The sequence below is a fragment of the Ceratotherium simum genome, chromosome 1 (assembly GCF_057802395.1).
Source record: "Ceratotherium simum simum isolate JZ-2026a chromosome 1, ASM5780239v1, whole genome shotgun sequence".
NCBI classification, from domain to species: Eukaryota; Metazoa; Chordata; class Mammalia; order Perissodactyla; family Rhinocerotidae; genus Ceratotherium; species Ceratotherium simum.
The window spans coordinates 46,397,507-46,407,777 of NC_141900.1; positions in this window are offsets into that span (position 1 = coordinate 46,397,507).

The window sequence follows — 10,271 nt, forward strand, 5'->3', positions numbered from 1 at the left end:
CCCTTTTTGCCCTCTCCCCTACCCCCTTCCCCTCTGGTAACCACCAATCTGTTCTCCATATCTATGTGTGTGTTTGTTTTTTTATCTTCCACATATGAGTGAAGTCATACGGTATTTGTCTTTCTCCTTCTGACTTATTTGGCTTAGCATAACACCCTCAAGGTCCTTATTATCATTCCATAGGTTGTAATTGGTTCATTACTTCCTTCATTTTTTAGAGTATCCTTCATGAATCTTATAAAGAAGTTCAAATGCTTACAAGAGCTCAATGTAGTAAAAATTTTTTGGTGGGGAGGAAAACTTGATACTGGTGGGGAGGCAGTAGATAATAAATGAGCCAATACAAATGGGGATAATTAGTAATAATGAAAGACTAAATAGTAATGAGTGGAGCCAGTTGGTCAGTTTTCCATATCTCAGGCTTTAGCACCATTTAACTGGATAAAATATATATGGTTCAATTGACAGTAAAATATTTTTCCTTCTTTGATATTCATTTACTCATTCAATAACTATTGTTCACCTACAAAATTTCTGGCAATGTGGTCTGGGATAAAATTACTTTCAAATTTCCTGATAAACATGAATTTTAGGTCCCTTGCCTTTCGCACTTATATAAGATAGGTACCTTCTGACTTCAACCTGTGAAAAATTTTTAAAAGGTGAATGAAACACTATAACAAAACAAGAACATTCACATAACTTAAAAATACATGAAGAAATTTTGAATTCAAACATTTTAATTTAGAAAATAGGCAGAGAAGTATTCTTGAAAGGCTATATTTTCACTTTGGAAGAATACATGGTCTGCCCATTTGCCACACCTGAGAGATGTCTAGGCTACTTGTATATCTTAGCAATTTCATAGGTCTATGACCACCAATATGGAAAAAAATCTTTCCTGAGGTAATTTGTCAAAATGAAATTAATTTTTACTATTACTTGAAAAAATATTAATTGGGGGAATAGTTGAAAGTATTGTAATTTCTCATCTAGGTTCTATGTGAGGTTCCAATATGGAAAACAGGTCAGTGGAACTTTAGATGATTTCTGACAAGAGGAAAAAAAGTCATCTTCACTGTAAAAATTATATAATTAAGCATGCAATTATCATAAACAATATCATCTCTTAGCACCTGAGTCTTTAATATTCAAGAAGAAATCCTTCAGTATTTTTGTTGTTGTTGTTATTTAAGACTATATTTAAGCTACCTGTTTTCACATGCTGTGGACAAAAATGTTGAGGTTCCAAAATCTGTATAAAATTGTTCAAAATTATTTGTAGATAATCTACATAATATCAGCATAAAACAGTTTACAATTAATACTTCAGGTGCTATTTTGTGGCATTACACAAAAGATATGGTGAGTATATTTCTGCTTTTTTAAAATTGGATTCTTTCCTTCAAAATCAGGAGAATTCTGTACCTTCTTAAGAGTAGACCACTTAGGCAGTGTGGGAGATCAAGATTTGGCCACCCTGAAATATATCTCTTTACCTTGATTGTTTTCTCTGAAGGACATTTGACCTCCCCCACTAACTGCCTAAAGAATCTGACATGGTGGCTCCTTCCTGGAACAGATCTTCTATCATGATGGCTATAAAGATAATGTAAAATAGATGTTACAATGGGAGGGGCACCAAGCCTCTTTTATCAAAAAAACTCTGTCTCTCCCTGACCACATTATCTATAGGTGACCCCGAAAAGAATTGTCCTCCTGCCCTCTGAAGTCCCAGGCCAGTACCCACCCCCAACACGCTCCTCGCCTTTAGCTGCAATACTTAAGCAAGCAGCTTAGACAGAGGGACGAGTTGCTCATTTCTGAGTTTCTCCCATGTATACATGTTATTAAACTTGGTATTATTTTCTCCTGCTAACCTGTCTTGTTGATTATTTGGCCAGCCAGAAGAACCTTAAGGGAAAGGGCAGAGGGAGATTCTCCCTCTTCCCCTACAGCAGCTACCCAAAGAACACAGACACCATAAAAGAAAAAGAGAGAAGTGCAACACATTTTCTCTAAAAATAAAAATAAGTTGCATCTGGAAATATAAAACTGGCATTAGGCATTTTATAAAAAATATAAGAAAGATGTCAACACTTTAAAAAATATAACTAATAAAGACAACACTTAAACTTTGACGACTTGGGATAAGAATTAGAAAAATTTACAAAACCAACAGGGGATATAAACATCGAGACACAACAAAATACCTACCATATTTGGAAATCACAAGAAACGAACCCAGACTTGATTAAAAAGAATGTGATGTCCTTACACACACACGGGCAAATTTTATGGCAATTTCTTAGTGAAAAAGGAATACAGAAACCCACTGTCTGTTGCACATAATTATGTTCCCAGTTGATTGCATAGTAAAGTTTATATTGTTCTCATTCGATGGTGAGTTCAGTGATTCCAAACATAAACATAAAGTCTTCTTAGAATGCTAATAAAAGAATTCTCCCAGGCATATTTGCAACAATGACCTCTATGTAATTACTCTAGCCAAGTTCTGGTGCCGAGAGTAGGAAAAACAAAATATGTAGGACTTTCTCACAAACAATTGTTTTTAACAAGGCTTATAGTTGTTTGGGTGTTCTACTTATTATATATGCATGCCTGATCGCTTGTGAAACTAAAGCCTTATAGGAATGTCAAGATTAGAAGTGAGGCTCTGTAATTTTCCATTAGTCATCAGGTACTACAATTAAGCAGCAGATTGTGTCCTTCAATTGGTTTACTTAACTGGTACCAAAGCCTGTTCAAACGTTCCCTGTGTATTGTTTACTTTCGTATTTGTGACTTAAAGTATTGCTGCCAAGTATTCTATGAGCTCTCCAAAATATTTCCATGAAAATAGGTTGGCAAATGTCATAGGAATGATTACATAAAGGAAAAAGTTCAAGTAAATCTACAAAAGCAAGAGTGGAGGGAAGCACTGCCATGTAGATCATTAATTCTTAATAATGAGGATAATAAAAGTAGGGCATTGATGATATACTACACATTTAACATTAGCTGGGAAATAATGATTAAACAGTAAAAACACATAAAACTGCGATTGGAAGGTGATGAGCACATCCCAAGCAGAAAGCAGAGCAGGAATGAAACCATAGGGGCAGGAAGAACAGGACAGGAAAGGCAGAAGAGCAAGGACTGCAGAGTCCTGGCAGTGTTTGCACTTGGATTCCCTTGCAGAAGGTGTCGGTATCCTGTTAGTCATTCTAGCAAACCCTCAAGCCCACGTGCCCTGGGTCAGACACTGAGGGGCTAAAAGCTGCAACAAATATGATCAGACGAACAAAAGGGCACACTTGTGTGGAATTAATCACCCAGCTCTGCAGGACACAACTCTCGTTTCTTTTTTCTACTATCTGACAACATTCTCTAACTCCTTCTCTAGATTAAAGTGCAAATGCATGTTGCTATTATCATTTGATATCAGCTCTTTAAAGCTACTGTCAACTTTACTTCTTGGTTTATAGGATTCAATCTGTATCTATCATCTGTTTCAAAATTCTGGATATCACATATGCCTAGTTTCTCTCTCATCTTAGTCTCTAACAAGATCTTAAAAATAAATCAGAAAACAACTAATAGTAAATACGAAAGATTTTAAGATATAAAATATACAAAGATTTTCATGACACTAACTATATGTATTGAATTCAAAAGTTCAATCCAAATTATTTATGATCAGATCAGGCCAGATGTATAGGAGAAAATGCATCTATTCAAACACAGAGTCAAAGCATCAACTCCTATTTATTACTCACTCTCATTATTTTACTTTTCATGAATGTAATTTATTTCAAATTCATAGTGTGCAATATTAACATTTACTTCAAAACCAACATATCATTCCTCTATTTCATGAAGCAGCATTGTGGGGATATTGCAATGAATGATAAAGATACATAGATGCAAGAACGGACTTCCAAGTTCATGCAGGTACTTGAAGGTCAGAAGAGGCAACTAGTTCAAAATCCATGAAAACAGTTTGAGCAACAGAGATAAGAAAACGAAGCAGAGACTGGGCAACACAGGCTAGACAAAGGCAAACCTTCTATACAATAGGAATTTAGAGCCCAACTCTGAATATTAACGGGAATTATATTATAAACGGAGATTATAAGGATATCGACATCAAATAGAGTCCCAAATTAATGAAGTGGATTTATGACCTTATTGTTTCAGGGAAAAAAGTATGAAGTATTGAGCCTCAGTAATGAAAAGCCAAGACAAATAGGAACCTCCAGGCTGAAAGATGAAGTAATGTGAAGAGAAAGAAAGGTTCGTCCAACACTTTTTCTTTTTTCAAGTATGAATTTTTAACTTTTTAATGAAGCATAATTTATATAAAATAAAGTGAAGATCCTAGGTGTTCAGTTCAATGAGTTTGGGTAGTTGCATGCAACCCTTTAACTATCACCAAAAACAAGATAAAGAACATTCATATAATCCCAGAAAGCTTCTTTATGCTCCTTTTCCTGTCCATTTCTACCTCCACTTGAGGCAACCACTTTCTAATTTTTATAACTGTACATTAATTTTGCCTTTTATTGGAATTTATGTAAAGGAATCACACTGTATACATTTTTTTTGCATCTAGATTCCTTTGTATAACAAAATGTTCTTGAGATTCATCCATGTTGCTTGTATCAGTAGTTTGTTCCTTTTTATTGCTGAGTAGTATTCTGTTATATGAGTATACAAATTTACATCATTTGGTTTACTCTGTTGATGGATATTTATTGAGTTTTTTCCTTCAAGTCTTGGTCTAGTGAAATTAACGCTGCCAGGAACACTCCTGTCAGTTCTTTTTGTGGGCATATGTTTGACGTCCATGTAGGTAGCTGGGTCATAGGATAGATGGACGTTTAACCTTATAAGAAACTGCCAGATAGTTCATCAAAGAATTTATTTTTACATTCCCGCTAGCCATTTATGAGCACTTCAGCTGTTCAACATGTTCATCAACAGAGAGTTCCTACATACCCCAGTTTCCACAATATTAACAGCTTACATTAGTATGGCAACTTTGGTACAATTAATGAACCAATATTGATACATTTGGTATTGTCAGGTTTTTTGTTTTTGATTTTAGCCCTTCAAGTGGATGGGAAATGGTGTATCACTGCATTTTTAATTTACATTTTCTAATGACTAATGATGTTCATTCCTTTTCATTTTCTAATTGTCTATGCCTATGTATTCTTTTGCAAGGTGTATGCCACGTCTTCTGTGCCTTTTTTAAATTGGATTGCTTCTCTTTTCACTGTTGATTTGTAAAAGTTTCTACATATTCTGAATAGGAGTCTTTTGTCAGATAACTGTATTGCATTCTCCCAGTCTGTAACTTGCCTATTTACAGCGTATTTGATAAGAAGAAATTCTTAATTTTGATAAAGACCAACCAATACATTAATATTTTCCTTTTTATGTCCTGTCTAATAAATCTTTTCCTACTCTAAGTTAGTAAGAAGACAGTATAGAGTATTCCCATGTACCCTACACCCAGTTTCCCCAATTATTAATAGATTACATAAGCATGGTACATTTGTTACAATTAATGAACCAGTACTGATACATTGCCCATACTTTATTCTGATTCCCTTAGTCTTTACCTAGGGTACTTTTTCTGCTTCAGCATCCCAACTATAATGCAACATTACATTTACGTGTCATGTCTCCTTAGGCCCCTCTTGGCTGTGACAGTTTCTCAGACTTCCATAGTTTCAACTTCCAAGTTTTAGAATACCTTCACAGTTTTGAGGAGTACCAGTTAGGTATTTTGTAAAATAAGTGCTTAAAAAGATATTCAACATCAATAACCATTAGGGAAATGCAAATTAAAACCATAAGAAACTACTACTCATCTATTAGAATGGATAAAATTAAAAAGAATAACCATACCAAGTGTTGGCAAAGGTGTGGATCAATGGAAACTCTTAAACACTGCTAGTGGAAATGTAAAATGATACAGCCACTTTGGAAAATAGTTTAGCAGTTTCTTAAAACTTGAAATATACACCTACCATAGCCATTCCACTCCCAGGTATTTACTCCAAAGAAATGCAAGCAACATATCTTGGAAAGACTTGTACATGAATGTTTACAGCAGTTTTGCCTGTAACAGCCAGAAAGTTGAAACTTTAACCCAAATATCCATCAACAGTTGAATTGACAAATTGTGGTATATTTTTATAAAGGAATATTCCTCAGCAAAATAAGGGACGGAGTATTAGTACGTGCAACAAGTTGGATAAATCTCAAAATAAGTAACAATGAAAAAATCCAGACAAAGAAGAGTACATAATGTTTCAGTCCACTAATGTAAAATTCTAGAAGATGCAAGCTAATCTATAATGACAGAAAGTATAATAGTGATGGAGTAGCAAGAGTGGGGTTACACTCTTTTTTTTCTGGGTGTGAATATGTTCATTATTTTGATTATGGTTATGGTTTTGCAAGTATATTCTTATGTTCAAACTTCTCAAATTGTACACTTTAAATATGTAAAGTTAATGTATACCAATTATAGCCCAATAAAACTTCAAAGAAATTAAAAAAAAAAATTTCCTACACATCTTCATCAATCTTTTAGTCCCAGTTAGATAGCATTCTTCTATGCATACTTCTGTCATTCACATACCTTATCATATTTCATTGTTTTTGTTGATTTACCCTGTCTCCCTCACTACATTTTAAGCGACATGAAGAGATAATGTTTTTGAGATTGATTTTTTAGAGATAAAACATCTCAGAAAACATACATTGCTTCTGTTCAAAGTAAAACACTGACTTGAACGTACATTGTCCTATACTGATGCCCAATGCCCACTTCCATACACTAATATTTGTTGTTCTTTTAAGGCCATCATTATTAATTACTAGTGTATGAAATCTGAAGACTAATCTGGGAGATCAGCAGAAGTGGACATCTTCACAGTGATATTTAAGAACTTTGAAAAGTTGGAATATGGGCCGGCCCCGTGGCTTAGTGGTTGAGTGCGCATGCTCCACTACTGGCGGCCCGGGTTGGGATCCCGGGCGTGCACCGACGCACCGCTTCTCTGGCCATGCTGAGGCCGCATCCCACATACAGCAACTAGAAGGATGTGTAGCTATGATATACAACTATCTACTGGGGCTTTGGGGGAAAAAATAAATAAAATTATAAAAAAGATAAATAAATAAAAGTTGGAATTAGAATGTTAAATACATGTATTCTGACACACCTCTTATAGGTCTGCTAGCTTCTACGTGACTGCTCTGTCTTAAATCCAAAACTAAACTGGTCATCCCATGTATTTCTGTGCTTCATAAAATTCTCAAGAAACTCCCATGTTAAGAAATACAAGAAATAACAATGCTGATAGGTGAGGCTGTATCCAACTGTCATAATTTAGGAGTCATAGGGGGGAAGAGCTTCAGAAAGTAGTGTTTAGGAAGAGAAAACAAGAATAATGAAAATTAAAGGAAAGTTTGGAGTTAGCACAAAAATCTCAGTAGGGATTAAGATGAGATGTAAATGATATTCTTTTAAACTAAAACTTTTTAGCTATATGGAATCAAAAAATCCTAGGAACTCTATTGGTGTTTTGTGTTCTTGTATGGTGCTGTGTTGTCTAAAAGAACACATCCTAGCCACTTGTGGCTATTCAGCACTAGAAAGGTGGCTACTCTGAATTAAATTGTGCAAATTTTTGGCCTCATATGAAAACAGAGTGTAAAATATCTTTAATTTTTTATCTTGATTACACGTCGAAATAATAACATCTTGGACATACTGGGTTATCAAAATTAATTTCACCCATGTCTTTTTACTTTTTCTAACATGGTTACTAGAAAATTTAAAATTACATATATGGCTTGCATTTGTTACTCAATTATATTTTTGTTGGACCACACTGGTATAGAGAATAAACACTTGCATCCAATGCCTGAACTGATAATTGGCATTTCAGAGGAAGAATTTCCATATTTATACTTAGTCCTTTTATGTTCTAGTTATTCTATTTTGAGTAGAGGAACAAAAGACAGGATTCCAAAATTTTAATAGCAGATGTCACTGCATTCTAAAAGGGCTGGGAGGATATTGCTGTGTTTAGGAACAAACATCAGGGGGTGTTTTGGTTATAAAAAAGAAGTTTCTAGGCTAGTCTTATAAAAGAGAAGCTGAGATAAAGATAGAGCCAAAACGGTATGTATAAGAGGAACTTTCCGTTTTCATCTGTAGCAGCTTGACAAAGGGGAGTCTGAACCCCAGGACTTATAGAAAAGCATTCTGGGGAAACTTATTGGAGAGTCAGAGTGGGCCGCTGGGGAAGCGATGGCAGACTGGGCTCAGAAGGAACGGTGATCACTACAATATGACTCTTGGCAGAAAATGAACTTTGAATGTTAGTAAAAATCAATGTCTGAGATCCAGTTTTAAGTTGTTTCCTTTTTTTGTGCTTAAACCACTTTTTAATTCTACAAATCTTTGGTAATAATCTGTCACACATCTTTCTGTTCACGGTGACTTGCAGTATGACGGAAAGGAACCATGTTTAAATATGTGGCAAAGGGATGTAGAGAGAGCAAAGCATCCAGAAGCAGTGATAAGACAGCACAAAGCGATCGAGACTCGAGCCAGGTGCAGACTACATAAAATAATGATGGTCAATTATCAGCAAAAAGTTGTAAGCCCTCCTTCTCAGAAATCTCTAGAAAAATTAGGGATTACAGTCTTTTGGAGAAGAGGGTTCAGGTTATTTTATTTGCCTATTAATGGAAAGGGTGACTGTGGAAGACTCGAGAACTAGAGGGGCACATTGGGTAACTACACATATGGAATCTCTACTCATATTTTCAGTGTCTCATCTACTTTAAATTCCTATCTCAAATTGAATATGTTATGAGAAAGAACAAACTTATTTAATCACAGGCTCTAATTAGTTTTTTTTTTTTTTTGGTGAGGAAGATTGGCCCTGAGCTAACATCTGTTGCCAATCCTCCTCTTTTTGCTTGAGGAAGATTGTCCCTGAGCTAATATTTGTGCCAATCTTCTTCTATTTTGTATGTGGGACGCCTCCACAGCATGGCTTGATGAACAGTGTGTAGGTCCACCCCAGATCCGAACCCACAAACCCCAGGCCACCAAAGAGGAGCACAATAACTTAACCACTACACCACTGGGCCAGCCCCTCTAACTAGATTTTTAAAAACATTTTTTTGAGCTGGGGTTACTAGGTATGGAAATGATGAGCTCTCTCTATATAGGTGCTCCCTTAACATTTAAACTTTAAAATTTTCATTAATTTCATTTTTATTAATTCACTTTTACTTTAAATTTACTGTATTATATTTGGAAGATCACTTATATGATTAGGGCATTGGTATTTTTTAAATGGCATTCCATAAGACACTGAATCTAGTTAAACATTTTCCCATGGCTCCTCACCTTGGTGGCCATTGAGGCAACTTTGAAGAACCCCTACAGCCAGAATCAAGGGTGTCCAAGCTATGTCCCATTTCATAAATAAAAATTAAAACTCAGTCCTTTAAATGTTAAACTGCAATTTAAATAATGATAATACTTTTTTTAACAGAGGAAATAGAAAAAGTATGAAAAGGGGATGAATTTGTTTATGATTTTCTGAAAAGAAATGTGGGTTCACCTTGTATTGATATACCACAACTGAATCCTGCCTCTGTATCTCTAACTCATAATTATTCTTTCCCAAAGCCACTTTTGAAGACTAGGAGAAATAATGGCTAGCAAATATAACACCATTGTTGTAACGACTGAGGTCTAAATATAGCCATTTTTATCTAATTGGGTTTTATAATCCATTTTCCTTCCACATTAATCCTTAGCTATTTTACAGCCAGGGTTTTTAATCTGGTCTTCATGGACAGACTTCAAGGAAATCTGTGAACCTTTTGAAAATGTATACAAAATATTGTTTTATGTCTCTATTTTCCCCTTGGGAGAGGGAGGTTCCCATGATTCTGATTTGTTTTAACCAAGCTATTTATTTTGAAATTTCAAACAATGTTAGTGGAGAATGACCACCCCTTTCCCCCACCTTTGGAAGACATGGGCTAATTAGAGGGGTTGGAATAATTTAATCAATGTCCCATTGGAAGACATGGGCTTTAAAAAGGGAGTTAGAAAATGATTTAATCAATGTCCCATTTTTGGACATTTAAGTTAAATGAACACACTTTGTACAGAAATCTTTTTAGAATTCGCGTTAGGTTTAGGATAAATTCCAAAG